Raw genomic sequence first — 21,419 nt, forward strand, 5'->3', positions numbered from 1 at the left:
GTAGACATATATGACATTTCTTGTAACATTGTAAAAAAGTAATAGATTATATTGTGTATCCTTTAACATACTGCATAAATAAGCGTATATATAAGGGATATTTTCCTGATGAGCTAAAAGTGTCTAGGGTACTCCCAATATATAAAAAAGGAGATATTGACTCACCTTCATGTTACAGACCAATTTCCATGGTCCCAGCTCTCTCTAAACTGTTTGAATGTGTAATATACCAACAGTTATCCATGTACTTCAAAAATGCAGGAATAATTAGTGAATCACAGTATGGTTTAGGAAAAACTTGTCAACTGTTGATGCTATAGACTCAGTAGTCAAACACATACATAAAGTGTTTGAGAATAAAGGATTTGCTCAAGTCACCTTTTGTGATCTAAGTACAGCTTTTGACTGTGTAGAGAATAAAATACTCCTTGAAAAAATGGAGTACTACTGCATTGAAGGTAACAGCCTTAAACTATTAAAATCATACCTACAGGAGTGCTAGCAAGCTCTTTGTGTAGGTAAAGAAAAGTCCAGTAGAGTAGAGTAGAGTTTTATTGGTCCTGGTAATCATACAGTACACAAATGGTACGTTCTGATGTAGGACAAGTCAATGTATAACAAAATATAGTATTCAATTTGCTTTAATGTCATTATTTCTCCATTTAACTGACCACTGAGTTACAATATACAGAGCAAATATTGGACAAAAATAAAGAGTAGATATTTTAAAGCAGAAAGAGCATGTACTGTACTGTCAGATTAATATTTGTATTACAGTAACATTTACATGGGCAATCATTAAAGTTCTAGAAACATTTATGTGATACATCACCAAGGCAAAGACATAAATTGTTAGTGAACTTTCTGAACGAGCTCGTGGAGGCTGTAGAAGCGGTGATGAGTCAAATATGCCTTAGCAGTTGACTTGAAATTTGCCAGGTCATTTACTGACTGATTTAATTTGTAGGGGAAGTTTATTATAAATAACTTTCCCAAAATACAGGGTTCCTTTTTTATTCAGGGTGATGTTGTGGGCTCTAGATGAAAGTCGCCTTTTTGCCTGGTGTTCTAGGAGTGGATATTTTCATTTTTCTGGGCGAGAGAGGGATTTTCCATTGAATATTTTTTCACAAACACAGTTATCTCATATACATATATACTTGGAAGTGGGAGGATTTCTAGCCTTTTAAAGAGTGGTCTACAGGTTTTGTTCCATTTTACACCTTCCATTATTCTTATAAAAGAGCTTTTGGCTAAGAGAAGATTTAGTGCAGAAAATAATTCCATGTTTCAGTTGTGAGTGTATATAGACATAATACACAGTTTTCAGAGAATCTTTGTTGCACCATCCCTCTAATATTCTCATTAAGTAGCATGTAGTGCTTAATTTCTTACAAACTTTCTCAATGTGCATCCTCCATATAAGATTATCTTGGAGCCGTACTCCTAAGAACTTAATGTTGTCTACATTCTGATGGACTTTGTCAGATATGTGAATCTGAACAGTGTGCTCGCCTTTTTTCACATTATAGAAATTTAGTGCCACTGTCTTACTTGCATTTATTACCAATTTGTTGTGACTGAACCAGTTTTCAGCATTGTTCAGTGTCTCTGTTGTAGACTTATGAAGCATTGCCATTTCTTTCCCACTCACTAGCACACTTGTATTGTCAGCAAACTGGATGACGTTCCCGCAGAATTTGTTTAGGTCATTCACATATAACAGAAATAGGAGAGGTCCCAGAACTGAACCTTATGGCACCCCATATTTAATGGTTTCATAATTTGAATAGTGTTGAGTGAGTTTGATGAAATTTTGATGTTGCATTTCAACCACTTGTTTTCGATCCCTTAGGTATGACTCTATCCATTTGTTAGATGTTCCTCTAGTCCCCATGTTGTCAAGCGTAGGCAATACTTTTGTGTGATCTATGATATCAAAAGCCTTAGAGAGATCTAGAGATATTCCAATGAAATAAATAAATAAAACATTTTTGCCACTATCTAGTCTCTGAAGTATTTCACTTAATAGTTCAAAAATTGCTGTATCAGTTGATCGACCTTTCCTGAAACCATGTTGTGCTGTGGATAGTATTTTGTGCTCTTCGAGAAAATCTGCTACTCTTCTTTGAAAAATTTTTTTCTATAATTTTTGAGACTACAGACAGTAGAGCAATGGGACCTAGTTAGCAACTTCATTCTTTTTACCTTTTTTGAATAGTGGTTTGATCTTGGTTGTTTTAGGCACGATGGGAAAATTCCAGTTTGAAAGGAACTATTATAAAGGTGAGCTAATGGTTCACTAATGAGATCTCCACATTTTTTTTAATAAGTCTGTCTGGGATGCCATCTATTCCAGTGGAATGATTCACTTTTAAAGTTCTGATAACTGACAGGACTTCTTTCTGGGTTGTTCGAAAGAGAAACAATGAAGTAGGATTTATGTTGGTATTTACAGATGATACTGGGCAGTTTGTATTGCAAGGTTTAATTTCAGTGATTAATTGCTCAATTGTATTGCTAAAATAAGTACTGAACACATTTGCTATTTCTTTAGGATCACTAATTTCTTTGCCATTGCAATTCAATTTAATATTGGAATTTTGAGGAGAAACATTGTCAGTTTGCTGTTTCATTCTACTCCACACACATTCCATTTTGTTATTGGCATTATTTATATAGTAGTCATTTGCCATTACTATAGCTTCTTTGATCACTTTTTTAAGTATAATTTTATAATTCTTGAAATATGCAAGGAAATCACTGGATACTACGGAAGAATTGCAGATCCCATATAATCTTCGTTTTTCAGCACATGAATTTTTTATACCTGTTGTCAACCATCAGTTTTTTCTGTTAACCCTACTACACTTGATTTTCCGATATTTAGCTGGAAATGACATGTTAAGCTGGAAATGACATGTTAAAATAATGTGTAAATATATCCATAAATATGTTTAACTTCTCATCTTTGTTTTCATACCTGTACATTTCAGTCCATGTTTTCTTCTTTAGTAAATTCCTAAAGTATTCAATGTTGTGATGGCTGAATGTTCTTCCTATTTTTATTGTTTCTGTTTGTTTAATTAAGTTCAGCATTGAAGGTATTTCAAGAAGCTGTGCGTATTGGTCACTGAAACCTGTGTTGAAGTTTCTAGCTGCATATTCGTGGCTTTCCTTGTTTATCAGTATCATATCAATAGTGGTGCTTGATATACTTGTAACTCTGGTAGGGGAATTTATTATTGGGTGCGGGTTGTAAGTTGCACAATTAGCTATAAGATCATCTCTATCTTTTGAAACTTTGTTAAAGTCAATGTTAAGGTCTCCACCTATTATAACTGTTTTGTTTAGGTCCCTGATATTGTCAGGTTAGTTACAGAATATTTTTATGTTTGAGTTTGGACTTCTGTACAGGCAAATGATGATTGTTTTTATTGAGGTTAGTTCTACAGCAGAGATTTCAAAATTGTCTTCTTTTCCTGAATTTTCGAGAGATTTTAGGCAGCAATAGCTGATACTGTCTTTCACAAATATACATGTTCCTCCAGGTGTAGATATTTTTCTACAGAAACGAGATGTCATGACATAATCCTGTATACTTGTGATTGCTAACATCTCATCAGTTAGCTAATGTTCACTAAAATACATTACAGATACTTAGATTAGATTAGTTTTTCATTCCATATATCCATGCTGAGGAGATCCTCGTGGATGTGGAACAGTCAGTTTTTTTAAATTTTTTTTTTTAAGCTGGAATAACAATACTAATAGTATGAATATATACAATATATACAATACATCATTTGTTTCTATTAAAAAATTCGTCAGTGGAATAGCGGGAGTTGGCCACTAGTAAGTCTTTCAGGCTCCTTTTAAACTGATCTTTATTTGTAACTAAATTTTTTATGTTTGCTGGCAAATTGTTGAAGATGAGTGTTCCTGAGTACTGGACCCCTTTTTAAACTAAAGTAAGTGCTTTTAAGTCCTTGTGCAGATCATTTTTGTTCCTGGTATTGTATGTATGAACTGAGCTGTTTGTTGGAAAAAGAGGTATATTATTTAGGACAAATTTCATTAAGGAGTAAATATACTGAGAGGCAGTAGTTAGTATACCCAGTTCTTTGAAGAGGTTTCTACAGGACGTCTGTGAATTTACTCCACAAATAATACTTATTACAAACTTTCGGACTCTGAAAACTTTTGTTTGACTTGAAGAGTTACCCCAAAATATTATACCATATGACACTATGGAATGAAAGTAGGCAAAGTATGCAACCTTTTTCATTTTTATGTCGCCTATGTCAACTAACACTCGAATTGCAAATACAGATTTGTTAAGTTGTTTCTGCAGTTCTATGGTGTGCTCCTCCTGACTAAATTAATTATCAAATTGTAACCCCAGGAATTTAAGACTGTCAACCTCTTCTATCTGCTCTTCTTCATACTTTATGCATATGCTGGGTGGAAACCTCTTACAGCTTCTGAATTGCATATAGTGAGTCTTTTCAAAGTTTAATGTCAGTGAGTTGGCTTTAAACCATTTATTAATATCCTTGAAAATATCATTAGCAGATCTTTCTAGAACTACACTTGACATACTATTTATTGCAATACTTGTGTCATCTGCAAACAAAACGAACTCTGCTTCTGGCAGTGTAACTGATGAGAGATCATTAATGTACACAAGAAAAAGCAATGGCCTTAAGATGGATCCTTGTGGGACACTACATGTAATTTCTTCCCATTCTGATGATGACTGCTGACTTAATTCACCAGTCCCTTGCACTGACACCGTTTGTTTCCTGTCAGCAAGGTATGACTTGAACCATTTTGCAGTACTGCCAATGACACCATAGAATTCTAATTTATTTAGGATGATGATGTGGTTCATACAATCAAATGCCTTTGACAAATCATAGGAAATACTTGCTGCTTGTAATTTGTTATTTAATGAATTAAGTACATTTTCACTGTAGGTGTAAATAGCCTTCTCAGTATCAGAACCCTTCAGAAATCCATACTGTGTTCTTGATAATATGTTATTTGTGGTCAGATGGTTGAGAAGCTGCCTGTATATTACTTTTTCTAAAATTTTTGAGAATGCTGGAAAAACTGAAATTGGTCTGTAGTTTGATAGTGTCTCTTTATCCCCTTTCTTGAATAGAGGCTTAACATCTGCATATTTTAGCCAGTCAGGAAATGTCCCAGTTATAATTGACTGGTTACACAAGTAACTTAGAACTGTACTAAACTCACAAGAACGTGCCTTAATTGACTTTGTTGATATTTCATCATAACCACTAGAATGTGTTGTTTTTAAAGATTTTGTTATGAAAGTTATTTCTTTTGGTGAAGTGAGTGACATATTCATGTACCTGAAGCTATTTGTAAAGGCTAGTTTCAGATATTCAAGGGCATTATTTACTGATCCTGACAATCCCATTCTATCAGTAACGTATATAAAGTACTTGTTGAATAGATTTGCCACACTATGCCCATCGGTTACTAATGTGTCATCGACCCTTAATGCTATTTGCTCCTACTCCTTTCTGGTTTCTGGTCTCCTCTTTCACTATATCCCATATTGTTTTTATTTTGTTCCCTGACATTGCTGTCTTCTTCTCATAGTGGATTTGTTTAGATGTCTGAATTACTTTTTTTAATATTTTACAGTATTCCTTGTATTTAGCTAAATCATCAGCATTGGAGCTATTCTTGGTCGACAGATACATTTTTATTTTTGTCTTACAGGAAATCTCTATTCTTTGTGTAATCCATGGTTTTATTATAGACTTCTGTTTAATTTGAGTAACTTTTAGAGGAAAACAAATTTCAAACACAGTACTGACATTGTTCATGAATGTGTTATATTTTTCATTCATGTCATGAGCACTATAAACATCTTTCCAGTTCATATCTTTGAGCATTTTTCTAAAACACTCAATTTTTTGTTGATTGACTACTCTCCTGTACTCAGATTTAGCAGTCATGATAATCTGCTTAGAATTTACATCTAAAACAAGGAGCTGCATGTCATGATCTGATAGTCCATTTATTACAGGTTTTATGATATGGTTTTGTTCCTTTGATTTGTCTATAAAATGTTATCAATGGCTGTCCTTGAGGATTTAGTGATCCTAGTTGGAAAGTTTACAGTGTGACTTAAATTGAAAGACAACATTACTAACTGCAGTAAATGTTTACTGGAAGATTGCATTATAAAATCTGTATTAAAGTCACCAGCAATCAAAAGTTCTTTGTTTCTTTCAGTTAAATAACCAATAGAGCTTCTAGATGATTTATGAATAGATTATAATTTCTTGCAGGTGCACAGTAAATAGTTACTATTATATAGGATCTGTTATGGAACTCTGCTTCTGTTGCACATGCTTCTAGATGCTGCTCTAAACAGAATTTATTAATGTCAATGTTCTTGAATTTATGGCAGTTTTTAATAAATGTGGCAACTCCTCCTCCATCCATATCTACTCTGCAGAAGTAGGAAGCTAGCTTAAATCCTTAAATGTCTACACTATCTATACCAGTGGTCACTTGTTATTTTAATTGATCAGATAGTAATACTTCTAGCTCATTAATTTTGTTTCACAATGACTGCACATTTTGATGGACAGTTACAAGCTTGGAGTTTCTGCTTGGCATATCTGATTCATCTCTTACCTTTATTTGTCTCTGCCTTCCTTTTGTTTTAATCTGAAGAACACTTCTGGGATGAACTATAGAGGTGCTGTCTTCATCTGTGGCCAGTAAAAATCCTCACTTCTTGATGGTGGTATTGAATTAGTTAAAAGAGGTGTATCACAGGGATCTGTACAGGGGCCTTTTATGTTCCTAATAATGATTAATGATCTGCCATCATTCATCGAGTCCATAATAGTACTATATGCACACCATACAACTTTCCTTCATTGTAGTAATGATTTTAGTAGCCTCAAAGCTTGTGTTGCAGAGACAATGGCTCAAGCATCCTACTGGTTTAAAGCAAATGGCTTCCTACTGAATGGTAACAAAATTCAGCAGATAGTTTTTAGTCTAAAAGACAAGCCTCTATCAGTTGTTGTGTTAAGTTTTTAGGGGTACATATGGATGAAAAATTATCCTGGGGTAAACATGTACAATATATTAGTGGTAAATTGTCTAGAGTGATGTATTTTCTATGGTGACTTATGGACTGTGTACTCAAAATTATGTCAGAATGTTGTATTTTGCATTTTTTCAAAGCATCCTAACATATGGCTTTACCCCACACAAAAAAGAAGTTATTGAAAGCAAAACCTAGAGAAAATATACATTTCTACAACACGAGAAGGAGCAGATGCATTTATACTCCTTACCATAAACTGTCAAATCCACTTAACAGCTATGAACTGATGGGGTACAAATTATTTAGTAAGCTTCCACAATATGTACAAGAACTACCTGAACAAGCATTCAAACAAAAATTGTATGAATGGCTAGTTTTCTTGTTTTTGAAAGAAAATGTTTTACAGCAACAGTCCCATTGTTTTATAGCTGCACCTCATAGATAAGATAAAAGCGAGGAGGAAGATTATGAGAAGATTTAGTCAAGAAACACAATTGAGAAAGGAAATGAATTTTTTCAAATTGTTAAGAATTGAAGAAAGACTGAAGAGACAGAAAAGGAATATTTTTAAATTGTAAAATAAATGAATGATAAGAAGTAATAGCATAATACAACTGCAGGGAACAGCATATTCTATCATGGAATAAAATTGTATAATAAATTGCCCAGAGAGACGAAAAATGTTACTAAAATACCTACGTACAAAGGTAGCTAAAACATACAATACTTCATAAGTAAAGCATACTATACAGTTAATGATTACTTAAAGGACTCAGAGCAGGGGTTAGTGATAAAAGGGGACAACTGCAACACCCTGCCATATTACAGAAGATGGTCACAATATAATGCTTTTACAAGATATCTGTGTGCTAATACCTGTAGTGCATAATAACGATGTCTTGTCATCCTCCTGCATAATTAAAGATTATACATGTAATAGTTCTATTTAGTGCTTATTCACCAGTCACAGCTTCTCTATCTTGAATTCATTTTTTCATTACATCCTTTCATGAATGGTTCAAGATATCAAAACCTATAGTAGGGTAACACACAATTTTGTAGAAGCCTCATGCTGAAAATTTCTTGATTTTCTTTTACACTGGAGAGGCAGAAAAACCTTACTGGCTGCAAATGATCATTATTCCTAACTGGCAAATACAGGCCTGCAGTGCTCCAGTACTTTCCTTGATCCTAACAGCTTTTTTGTAGCAATAAGATGTCCTTGCAACCAGAAAAAGTCACTCCATAACAGCAGGCCGTCATTAATGTGACTATGAAATACTGTATAATACACTGTTATGTGGTACTGATCACTTAATACATCCTTAGTCTCCTCATAAGGTATATTACACAGGAGAACTTGGAGCACACGTATGCTGTGTGCCCATTCATTGCTAGTTTACTGCCAGTCATGAAGTTGATACCCTCCCTATTATCCTGACATCCAACATCACTGAGGTTACATTTCAGTTGATGTGTTTTTTCTTCATTCATTTTTATTTTATTTTTGACAAACCAATCCTTGATATTTTCAAAGAGCACATCTCTACATCTACATCTACATGATTACTCTGCAATTCACAGTTAAGTGTCTGCCAGAGTGCTTTGTTCAAATGTGTGTGAAATCTTATGGGACTTAACTGCTAAGGTCATCAGTCCCTAAGCTTACACACTACTTAACCTAAATTAGCCTAAGGACAAACACACACACCCATGCCCGAGGGAGGACTTGAACCTCCACTGGGACCAGCCGCACAGTCCATGACTGCAGCGCCTTAGACTGCTCGGCTAATCCTGCGCGGCCAGAGTGTTTTTATGATGCTCATTTCTCCATATGTAGTTGGATGCCAACAAAATATTTCCACACTCTGAGGAGAATGTTAGTGATGCAATTTCATGAGGAGACCCTGCCACAATGAAAAACATCTTTGTTTTAATGACTGCCACCCCAACTTGTGTTTCGTATCTGTGGCACTGTCTCTCCTATTTCATAATAATACAAAATGAGCTGCCCTTCTTTGGACTTTTTCAATGTCCTCCCTCAATTCTAACTGATGTAATGCTTTAACTGCAGAGTAATACTCAAGAAGAGGGTGGACAAGTCTAGTGTAAGCAGTCTCTTTAGTAGACCTGTTCCATTTTCTACGAGTTCTGCCAATAAATCACAACCTGGTTTCTTGTCCCACAACATTAGATTAGATTAGATTAGATTAATACTAGTTCCATGGATCATGAATACGATATTTCGTAATGATGTGGAATGAGTCAAATTTTCCAATACATGACATAATTAAGTTAATTTAACAACATACTTGAGTTAATATAACAACTTTGTTATTTTTTGTGGTTTTTTATTTTTTCTTTTTTTTATAATTTTTTGTTTGTTTTTTTTTCTTTTTTTTTTCTTAATTTACATCTAAAAATTCCTCTATGGAGTAGAAGGAGTTGTCATTCAGAGATTCTTTTAATTTCTTCTTAAATGCTTGTTGGTTATGTGTCAGACTTTTGATACTATTTGGTAAGTGACCAAAGACTTTAGTGGCAGTATAATTCACCCCTTTCTGTGCCAAAGTTAGATTTAATCTTGAATAGTGAAGATCATCCTTTCTCCTAGTATTGTAGTTATGCACACTGCTATTACTTTTGAATTGGGTTTGGTTGTTAATAACAAATTTCATAAGAGAGTATATATACTGAGAAGCTACTGTGAATATCCCTAGATCCTTAAATAAATGTCTGCGGGATTATCTTTGGTGGACTCCAGCTATTATTCTGATTACACACTTCTGTGCAATAAATACTTTATCCCTCAGTGATGAATTACCCCAAAATATGATGCCATATGAAAGCAATGAGTGAAAATAGGCGTAGTAAGCTAATTTACTAAGATGTTTATCACCAAAATTTGCAATGACCCTTATTGCATAAGTAGCTGAACTCAAACGTTTCAGCAGATCATCAATGTGTTTCTTCCAATTTAATCTCTCATCAATGGACACACTTAAAAATTTGGAATATTCTACCTTAGCTATATGCTTCTGATTAAGGTCTATATTTATTAATGGCGTCATACCATTCACTGTACGGAACTGTATGTACTGTGTCTTATCAAAATTCAGTGAGAGTCCGTTTACAAGGAACCACTTAGTAATTTTCTGAAAGACAGTATTGACAATTTCATCAGTTAATTGTTGTTTGTTAGGTGTGATTACTATACTTGTATCATCAGCAAAGAGAACTAACTTTGCCTCTTCATGAATATAGAATGGCAAGTCATTAATATATATTAAGAACAACAAAGGACCCAAGACTGACTCTTGTGGAACCCCATTCTTGATAGTTCCCCAGTTTGAGGAATGTGCTGATCTTTGCATATTATGAGAACTGCTTATTTCAACCTTTGTGATCATTCAAGTTTAAGTTATTTTTAATTGTAATCCCTAAGTATTTAGTTGACAGTCTTTAGATTTATGTGATATATCATGTAACCAAAATTTAGCGGATTCCTTCTGGTACTCACGTGGATGACTTCACACTTTTCATTATTTATAGTCAATTGCCAGTTTTTACATCATACAGATATCTTGTCTAAATCACTTTGCAGTTCCTTTTGATCATCTGATAACTTTACAAGATGGTAAATGACAGCATCCCCTGCATTACAATCTAAGTGGGCTGCTCAGATTGTCTCCTAAGCTGTTTGTGTGGATCAGAAACAGCAGAAGGCATATAATACTTCTTGGGGAATGCCATATATTTATTACCTCCATTTTATTGATGACTTTCCCCTCAGTTACTACAAGCTATGGCCTGGCTGATAGGAAATCATGAATCCAGTCACACAACTAGGACAGTACTCCATAGACACATGGTCTGATTAGAAGTCACTTAGTGAATAACGGTGTCAGTAATCTTTTGAAAATCTAAGAATATGGAGTCAATTTGACATCCCCTGTCAATAGCACTCATTACTTCATGACAGTAAAGAGCTAGTTGTCTTCACAAGGATGATATTTTCTAAATCCGTGTTGGCTGTCTGTCGATAAATCATTTTCTTCGAGGTAATTCGTAATGTTTATGTTCAGTATATGTTTCAAAATCCTACCACAAATCAACATAAGTGATATGGGTCTGTAATTCAGTGAATTACTCCTATTTCCTTCCCTGAGTATTAATGTGATTTGCTTGTTTGCCAGTCAAAACTTCTCTGTCATTAAGCGGCTTTAATTACAACCTGATTTCTGGGAACTGAGATTTAAATCCTTCCATCTCTTAAGAGTGGTACAACTTCTGCTATATAATCAATTAAACATATATACAAGGTGAATAATGTAAGCTGTAACACCCCTTTTATTTTATGAAGGGTTAAAGTGTCAATACCTGATACTATTCAGAGGAGCACATCATTGTTTATCTATATTTCATCCTCTTAACTTTTGTACCACCCAAGATATTGAAACAAGTATGCTTTCCTTTTTTTTTTTCATGGAATGATAATTTTTTAAAGGATTAAAAAGCTCTTGGACAGATGAGTACAATTATATACAACTTATTAATATTGGTGTTGAAACCTTTCACAAATATATCAGAGAAACATGCTAAATTGAAAGGCAAGTGTATTGAAAGACGCAATTGCGATGTAATCACCATCTTCTTTTACAGTTTTCCAACATCCAATGATTCACTTCCAAACAATGTTGTACTACAAATAAACATTCTCTGAAATATATTCTGCAAATTAAGGCATATGTTTGATACCAGTGGACTTCTTTTGGCATGGAATGCCCAGTTTGCTTGTACTAGTCTTTTTAATGTCCGCCTTGCTTCATCTGTTGTGTTATTTTGCTTCCAAATTAGAAGAGTTTCTTCACTTCATCTACTTTATGGTCGCCATTCCTGATGTTAAGTTTATCACTAATCCCACTTCTGTTACTCCTTATTACTTTTGTCTTTCTTCGGTTTACCCTCAGTCCATATTATTTACTCATTACACCATTCATTCCATTCTGCCATTACTGTGATTCTTCTTCACTTTCACTTTCACTTTGGACAGCAGTGCCATCTATGAATCTCACCATTTGTATCCTTTCAACATGAATTTTATTCCCTCTGCTGAACTTTTCTTTTGTTTCTGCCATTGCTTTTTTATATATATGCTGAATAATAGGGGTGAAAGACTGCATCTCTGTTATAAACCCTTTTTAATCTGAGCACTTGATTCTTGGGGCTTTTATTCTTATTGTTCCATCCTGATTTTTAGCGTATATGGTGGACGTTAATAAAAACCGACAAACTGCAAGGGTGGATTTCCCGACTGACAATTGAGGAAGAAAGATCCTATGAAACATGTGTCCGGAAATGAATCATTGCCATGATAGATGGCACTGACGAATGAAAGATGCTCTGGCCATGTGTCATGTGTTCCTTGTGTGTTTCAGACTTGTGATTAACGCAGCATACTATAAGCAGCAGAATGGTCCAGTATTTGGGTCAGGAGCAAGCTGAGATGGTGTTCATGTACAACCAAGCAGATGGAAACGGTCGAGAGGCAGTATGGCTCTGCCAAAACATATAGCCTAACATATACCAACCATGGGTGTACCAAAACAAGTACCCTCACAGACATCACACAACATTTCAAGCCCTTCTTGGATTGTTTGTGTGATTACGAGTTACACCATGTAGGCAGGCCACTTGCCTGGAGCTTGGACTAGGGTTTGTCTCAATATCCTGTAGAACCCGGTCCTCCAAATCTGTTGTATGCACAGTCCACCCATCGTTCTGCATTTTTATCTGTCAGAAAGGACTCATGATTACACAAATGCCTAAAAGGAGCTTGACATGCTGTGTGATTTGGTTAGTGTCTGTGAGGGTACTGGTTTTGATATAGCCAGGCTGCATCTCAACCTTTTGCATCTGCTTGGTCATACACAGACACTTCTCAGCTTGTTCCCAACATGAATACTGGACCATTTTGCCACTTACAGTATGCTGTGTCAATCACACAGCCTGCAACACACAAGGAACACATGACACATGCTCAGAGAAACTTTTATTCATGAGTACCATCCACTCTGGCAACAATGCATTTCTGGACATGTGTTCATAGGACCTTACTTCCTCAATTTCCAGTCAGGAATCTGTCCCTGCAGTTAGTCAGTTTTATTAATGTTAACCCTGTATTATGTTCTGTATCCTACTCTTAGAAAACAGTTTATGGTAACTCGCACTGGTGGTAATGTAGAGACCGGAGGAACAAAGCATGTGGTTCCAGAGATAAATTACAGCAGAAATTATGAAGTGAATGAATAACCAAGACCAGTCCAGTGCATAGCAAAGTAATCTTCAGCGTATACAACAATCCAGGAGACCAATCAAAAATCACGAACACAAATCTGGCAAGGTCAAAATGGCACTTAACTAAGGCTTCAGATACTAGTGAGGACTGGCTAGCAATGGTCAGGTTGTGGCATTTCATCGTAACCTCTTGTCAGAGAGTGGTGCTTACCCTCATTTGGCTTCCCAAGGCTGCTGCATCTCATGCAGGTGCAAGCTGCAGCTGTTGCCTGGAGCCCGAGTATTTGTTATGTATTCTGCTTAGTAATACTCAGGCTTGGAATCACTGTTGGATAATAAATACTTTATATTACCTGTATTTCCCTACATAAATGCTAAATATTTCTTAAGCTGCTTCTGTTAGCCTAGAAATTATCATATATTTCCATTTACAACAGTTATATCTGATTCTGTGTCTATCCCGTATAAAATTAGGGGTCATGAGGAAATATGTTTTATCTTAGTTGTGCGGGCCTACCATTTTTCTAGATATAACAATGGAGCCTGGCATAAAAAATGACCACTCAGCACTGTTTACACTACATCAGCTGATGCCAGCTTGTATACCCTTTCAATTTTAGCACAGTTCTGGGATACTTTTGCAAAATTTTTTCAACACCAACACTGTACTTGCCTTTTTAAGAGCTTTCAAGTGCCAGTAAAAAGTAAAATAGTTTATTGATCCCTCAGTATCTTCATTGATACAAGAGTTATGAAAATTAAACATACAACAAAATTACATGCCCCTCAGTGCACAATCAATTGCTGAAAACTTTGTTTCAGTATCTTGAGCCCACACAAAATAAAAGGGGTGTTATGTTTTTACGTGACTCACCCTGTATACATACTTCGTTTGTAACAATCATTTACCTTCTTTGATACTAATGACAAACAGATTGTATACATACTTCGTTTGTAACAATCATTTACCTTCTTTGATACTAATGACAAACAGATGTTACTGTTAGTTATAAGAGAAGGGGCAAAGACACTGGTAACTTTGCTTGATCACTAACTGAGAAATGGTTATGACTAACTGTTAATAATAGACAGATATTAACTTCATTCAAAGTTTTGTATGCTGCATGAAGTTAAAAAAAATCAACCAGCAGTTAGCCTTGTTGTAATAGTCCATTTGGTCAATGAACTTGTTGACTATGGTCTGCAGTGGTTACTTGGTCCATCATCTGAATCTCTGGTTACTCAGTACAGTTAAATTAGTACTGAAATATTTGATCATATTTATCAGTTATTAGTGTTTTAATTTATTATTACACATTTTACAGGTGACTGCCTGCAATATTACAAAGGAAGAAAATGATAGTGGTCAGAAGGATGAATATTACACATTTATTCTTACTCCGTGGCTAGGACAGAGAGATGCCTCGCAAAAATACCAAGTTCATACATTTGCTATGATAGCAAGTAATTGGCAAAATATGACAGGACAGCCTCTCTGCTTTTGCAACACAGACATCCGTGGAACATTTACATTGGCTTGCTGATGTAGCTACCCACTGGTGTGGTCCCATATCTGTGAGCATGATTTGCCCCTGACTTAGATTACCAGATAGCAGAAGCATACATTTCCTATTTAAGAAAATGTTTCTCAGATATTACCAGCCAGGTATGTTAATGTAATTTTTATTATAGTTATTGCTGTTCAGTAATGTACATAAACTCTCATGGAATATCAGTTGTGATTTTTATTTACTTAATTTATAGGTCCTGTGAAGCTAGGACTGTACAGTGTACAAAAGATATTGGACCATTCATTAATTACAATACACATTCCTTGATTTTTTTCTTTTTTTCAGACATCATTTTAACAAAAGATAAAATTATACAATATTTCCTTACTCTACACATTTTACAAAAAACAATCTAAATCGGTGAAGAGGTTTTGTTTTTCTAGGTATTCCCTTACTGTATAGAAACAGTGCTCAACCAAATAACCCTTCACAGTTGATTTGGTTTGTTTAAGTCCATTATTATTTTGTGGATTTTGGTAGTGTATTATACACTTTTATGCCAGGGTGGAGTATATAAGTACATGGAAGTGGCAGTATTTTACTTTTCCTAAATAGTGGCTTCCATTAAACCTAATAATCTTTTTCTGCAATCTAAATGATGTCTGACTAGCTCCACAATTTCCCCAAAGCACTACACCATATTTCAATATTGTATGAAGATATGCAAAATTTATGGGCCTGAGATTATCATGTGATATACAGTTTCTTATTACTCCCATTACAAAGCATGTTTTGTTCAGTTTTTTGTTCACATAGTCCATGTGTGTATCCCACTTCATGTTTTGCTGAATCCATATACTGAGAATTTTTTGCACTCCTTGTTATTTCAATTTTTTGTCCACTTCTTTCTACAGAAGCATTAGCTGGTGTCCTAGTCTGGGGTGGTGAAAATATTTATTGCAACAGTTTTTCCAGATTTATAATGAAACTGTTTGCATCAAAGTACTGTACTATCTTCTATGTGGCAGTCTACTTCCCATAATTAAGATGCTGGTGTCATCTGCAAACTGATATAGCTTACTGTTTTTACAGTTTTATATATGTATACTCATTTACATGTAGTAAGAACGGAATTGGACCCAATTTGGAACCTTGGGGAACTCCATGTTTGATCACTAATAAATCTGACTGATGAGTTTTGACTGTCTTGTTTTCTTCGTGTGTTATCTCTATGAGCTGTTTTCTTTCATGGAGGTATGATTTAATCCAGTTATTCGCTACTCCCCTAATGCTCCAGTTCTGGATATTACCTAGTAATTTATCATGATTGATGTTTATCAAAACACTTATGACAAGTCTAGGAATATACTTGACGTATGTTCCTGGCCTATCTGGGGCCTGTAGAGTTTCATACAGAAAAGAAAAGATTGGTGTTTTCAGTAGAGTGATTTATCCTAAAACCATGTTGAGATGCCATTAGTATATTATATTTATTTATGAAATTTGACAGTCTTTTATAAAAGAGTTTCTCTAGAATTATAGAAAACACAGACAGTAGAGAAACTGGTCTATAGTTGGAAAGCTGCCAGTTGAGAAGAATAGGTTTACAAGATACATCAGTGTTTCAGAAATTAAGTCTACAAATTTTTCACAACAAAATCTGGTATGTTATCTATTCCTGATGAATGTTTTGATTTTAGAAGCTTGATTTCTTGCTGTGATTCTTGTGTATTAGTTGTTATGAGAAATATTCTGTTTTCTACCTGTTCAATTTTTGATGTTATTTGTGATGGATGTTTATAAAAACCATTCAGTCTGCATGCTGATCACATTTTGTTTGCATTACAGTAATACATAAAATTTGTTTTGTTTCTTTTTAATACCCCAGAAGTAGACAAAATTCTGTCAGGATTATTAAGATCTTTGGAAGAACAAGCTATGAAAAAACTTTTCCACCTGGTATGTAGGATATGCGAGACAGACAAATACTCTTAAGACTTGAAGACCAGTGTAATAGTTTAAATAATTTAGATGTAAAAGAGACCACTGACCAAATAGCAGAAGCACTGAACTGTTGGCAGACACACAATAAAGTGGACAGTGGCGAGAGGTTGAGTCAGGTGGAATGAGGACAGAAAAAAAGTAGTGAGAAGCTGAAGAAGAGGTTGGTGAGGGGTAGCCAATGGCTCAGAGGGATTGGAGGCAGGCAGCACATATGTGGGATAAGGAATGCGGGATAGGAAGATGGGAGAGGCAGTAGGTGCACTGACTGGGAACACTACCCCTCCCAATCTCCTTCCAACTCCAAATTCACTACCTCATTCCTTAAAACCTTTCCAATTATACCTTCACACACATTTACTTCTCCTTTGAGGGGGAGATATATAAACAAATCCATGGAAAACCCATAGGCACCCGCATGGCATCCTTCTATGACGACCTGCATATGACCCATCTAGAGGAAATATTCCTAGCACCCCAAAGCTCTAGTCTGATGCAGGATCACAAACTGTATCTTCATGATCTGAACCCAGGACCAAGATACCCTATACACATTCTTCAACGGCTTCAGCACCTTCTCTCCCACTAATTTCATCTGGTCCTCTTCAGCCTAATGGATCACCTTCCTCGACATTAACCTCCACCTTTCTGGAGGCTCCATCCAATTCTCTGTCTACATCGAGTTGACTAAACACCATTATTACCTGCATTCTGAAAGCTGTCAGCCCTTCAATACCAAAAAATCGCTCCCATTTAGTCTGGCCAACTGTGGATGGCATATCTGCGGTGATAGGAATTCCCTTTCCCAGTATGCTGAAGGTCTCACAAAGGCCTTCACAGACAGGCATTACCTGCAAAACCTGGCCCTGAACAGATTTTCCACACTTTATCCTCACACACCCATAATCCTCCCACCAACCCCAAGAACTAGCTGCAAAGAAGCATCCCTGTCATCACCCAGTAATATTCCAAACTGGAGCAACTGAAGTATGTCGTTTGCCAGAGCTTTGACTAGATAACACCATGCCCATAAATAAGGTGCATCATATGCCACCTAAAGTGGTATTTCATCACCCTCCCAACCTACCAGACATCATGGGCCATCCCTATGCCACTATGACTCCCAGTTCCTTACCAGAGATATCATTATCCTGCAGCACATCCAGGTGAAAGACCTGCACCTTTCACAACCCAGCATTTCCTTCTCTAGATGTTTCACTGTCTTTTTATCCTAACCCATCAGAGGAAGAGACATCTGTGAAATTAGCCATGTCATACCACTCCTGTTGCAATTTCTGTACAGCAGTTAGTGGGCATGACCACTAAACAGCCATCCATCCGAGTGGAGGCCACCACCAAATGGTGGCCGAGAACAGAACTGACAACCCAGTGGCAGTTGACAATTAATGGCAGTATATGCTGTTGAGCACAATGTACTTGAGTTCAATGGCTCCCTTAAGAACTTGTGTGATATTGATCCTTCCACCAGCACCAGATTTTCTGAACCAGACTATCCTTGCATCATATGCTTCACTCTCATAATCCTCCTGGCCTCAGTCTCTGCTAATCCACTGCACTCAAACCTCATACCAAACAGTCTCCTCTTCTTCTGCCCAGTCACTCTCTCCCAGTCCATACCTCCACATCATCATTGTGTGCTGCATGAACTCACCAGCTCCGAGGCCTGTGTGTCACTTTCCTGTTCCATGTACCTGCTACATCTCCCCCCCCCCCTCCCCCCATGTATTCCTATACCACATACATGCTGCCTCCCTCCAAACCACCAGCTACCCCTTCCCAACCCTACCTTCCACTTCCTGCCTTTTTCTCCTTTTACCTGCCCCATCCATCACATTTGCTCACCCCAGTCAACTTGCCAAACTGCTGTCCCAGCATTGTGTGTTTTGCTGGCACAAAGTGGCTGCACGTGTGTGTGTGTTGTGTGTGCCTTCCTCAGTGCTGGACTGGTCACAAGGGACTTGAGGACCTGGCTCTGCACTTACGGCCATAGAGATCTCCTTATTTCACTTCCTGCGACCATTTCTTATGGGTTTATATGAAGGAAGCTGTTTACATCCCACCTCTACTGACCACTTTGAATGATCTGTGGGACCGGATCACTGCTGTCATGCACTCAGTAACAGCATATACGCTTTCAAGTGTATGGGACGAGTTTGGCTACCAAGTTGGTGGTTGCCGTGCAATCAACGGTAGCACCATTGAACATTTATAACATTTATCACATTTCTAATTACTAAATAATTATTAAAAACTAATTAATTACAAATTATTATAAATTCATTAATTGATATCAAACATCATGAAAAAAAGCTTTGAAACTTCCCCTATTCATTGGTATAAAGCTTGTTCATTTTAGATTTGTATTATTTAAGTATAGAGAAATCTCTTATAAAGTGTAATCTTGTATGGAAGTGAAACATGGCTGATAAGCAGTTAAAACATAAAGAGAATAGAAGCTGCAGAAGAATGCTGAAGATAATATGGATAGATCAAATAACTAATGAGATGGTACGGAATCAAACTGAAGAAAAAAGAAATTTTATGGCAAAACCTGGCTAAAAGAAGGGATCAATTGAGGGACACATTGCGAGACACTAAGCAATTGTCAGTTTGGTAACAGTATGTGTCATTCATTTCAGTTTAGAATACAACCTGAAAGTACTTTTCATTTTTTGTGTGCTGTAGTTGATCATGGTGAACTACATGTTTGTGGAGTGTACTGGCATGATGTTATTGTGTGGTGAAGCTCAGTGCAATGGGAGGGCTCTGTGCAGAGTGGTTTCTACACCACCAGACACCTTCACTCTCCCTCTTTTCTACAGAGTACCAGTGGGCCTTGGAGACAGGTACATTCACTATCAGCAGAGTTGACTATAGTGCTCCATGGCAGTGTCACACATCCCAATTTGAAGAAGCTGTTCTCCATGATGGGGAAGAGGATCCGACAACAAATACCAAAAATATAGCAGGTAGACTGAATGTGGATCACCAGTCTGTCTGGGCCGGCCGAAGTGGCCGTGCAGTTAAAGGTGCTGCAGTCTGGAACCGCAAGACCGCTACGGTCGCAGGTTCGAATCCTGCCTCGGGCATGGATGTTTGTGATGTCCTTAGGTTAGTTAGGTTTAACTAGTTCTAAGTTCTAGGGGACTAATGACCTCAGCAGCTGAGTCCCATAGTGCTCAGAGCCAACCAGTCTGTCTGTTGTATTCTGCATGAACAGCAGCTACAACCATACTGTGCCAGAAGATACAGGCAATGCAGCCATAGGATTTTGCACCACAAGCCCACTTCTTCAGATGGTTCTTGCACTTTGTGTGGCTTAGCCTGTCCTTTTGTGATGGACCCCTTTCACAAATGAAGCGAAGTTTACCAGGGAAGATGTTCTCAACTCCAACAACAGTCATGAATTGGCTGATGATGAAAACATGCATGCCATGTAACCCCCCCCCCCCCGCCCCCCCCCCCCCCCCCATGGGTTTCAGGAATGATATGATTTGCACATTATGCAGGGTTCTTGAATGGATGTGTGATTTAGTCATACCTTCTTCCACCACATCTCACAGGTGCAGTGTACTTGTGATTCCTTGGTGGGGCTCTTGAAAGATGCACTGTTACATGTGCATCAAAACATGTGGTTCCAGCATGATGACACAACACCTCATTTATTGTGTGCGGTTTGAGATCATCTGGAACAATGATTTGGGCAACAGTGGATAGATTGTGGCAGCCTGATTATTTGGCCTGCACATTCTTCTAACATCATCCCACTACACTACTACCTATGCGGTCACATGAAATACTTGATTCATCCCTGTGGCATCCAAGAGAAACTACTTGTGTGAGTTATGCTACATGGATACACAGATACCATATCTGAGTTGATGTTGGCAAGGATGCACTTACCTGGGGGCAAGAGGGGCTGCAGCCCTCTCTAGTTCTCAGGGAAAGGAAAAAGTTTGGTAGTCAAGTGTTTTCATTTAAAGAAAATTATTTAAAAATCAATATTAGACAGGTGCTTGACAGGCAGAGTGAGAGAGAGAGAGAGAGAGAGAGAGAGAGAGAGAGAGAGAGAGAGAGAGAGAGAGAGTGTGTGTGTGTGTGTGTGTGTGTGTGTGTGTGTGTGTGTGTGTGTGTGTGTGTGTGTGTGAGTACATAGTGGGGGGGGGGGGGGGGGTTAAAATCTGTAGAGGGAGACCTGTAGAGGCATGAATACAGGACACAGGTTCAAATGGCCTGTAAGTTGCAGTAGTTATTCAGAGATGAAGAGACCTGCATAGGATAGACTGCCTTGGAGAAGTGCATCAAACCAGTCTTCAGACTGAACAAAAAAACTATAAAATGAAAATATTCTTAAAAGCAATGCTTGACAGAAAAGTGAAGCAACCAGATCGAGCGGGGAGACTGAAATGAAATTTCATGGGTGATGCTATTGTAGTGATTACAGAACTGATTCAAGTTTACAAAGAACTTGACGGTATGAGTCC

General features: G+C 36.9%; 1 long non-coding RNA gene across 1 annotated transcript in view; it reads left to right on the plus strand.

Moving 5' to 3' along the window:
• Positions 1-21,419, plus strand: part of LOC124710793 — an 86,979-nt gene that overhangs the window by 41,367 nt on the left and 24,193 nt on the right. Inside the window, exon 2 of the long non-coding RNA XR_007005410.1 lies at positions 14,728-15,068. This is a non-coding gene — a long non-coding RNA (uncharacterized LOC124710793). The remainder of the gene's footprint in view (positions 1-14,727; positions 15,069-21,419) is intronic.

The sequence above is a fragment of the Schistocerca piceifrons genome, chromosome 1 (assembly GCF_021461385.2).
Source record: "Schistocerca piceifrons isolate TAMUIC-IGC-003096 chromosome 1, iqSchPice1.1, whole genome shotgun sequence".
Lineage (NCBI taxonomy): Eukaryota > Metazoa > Arthropoda > Insecta > Orthoptera > Acrididae > Schistocerca > Schistocerca piceifrons.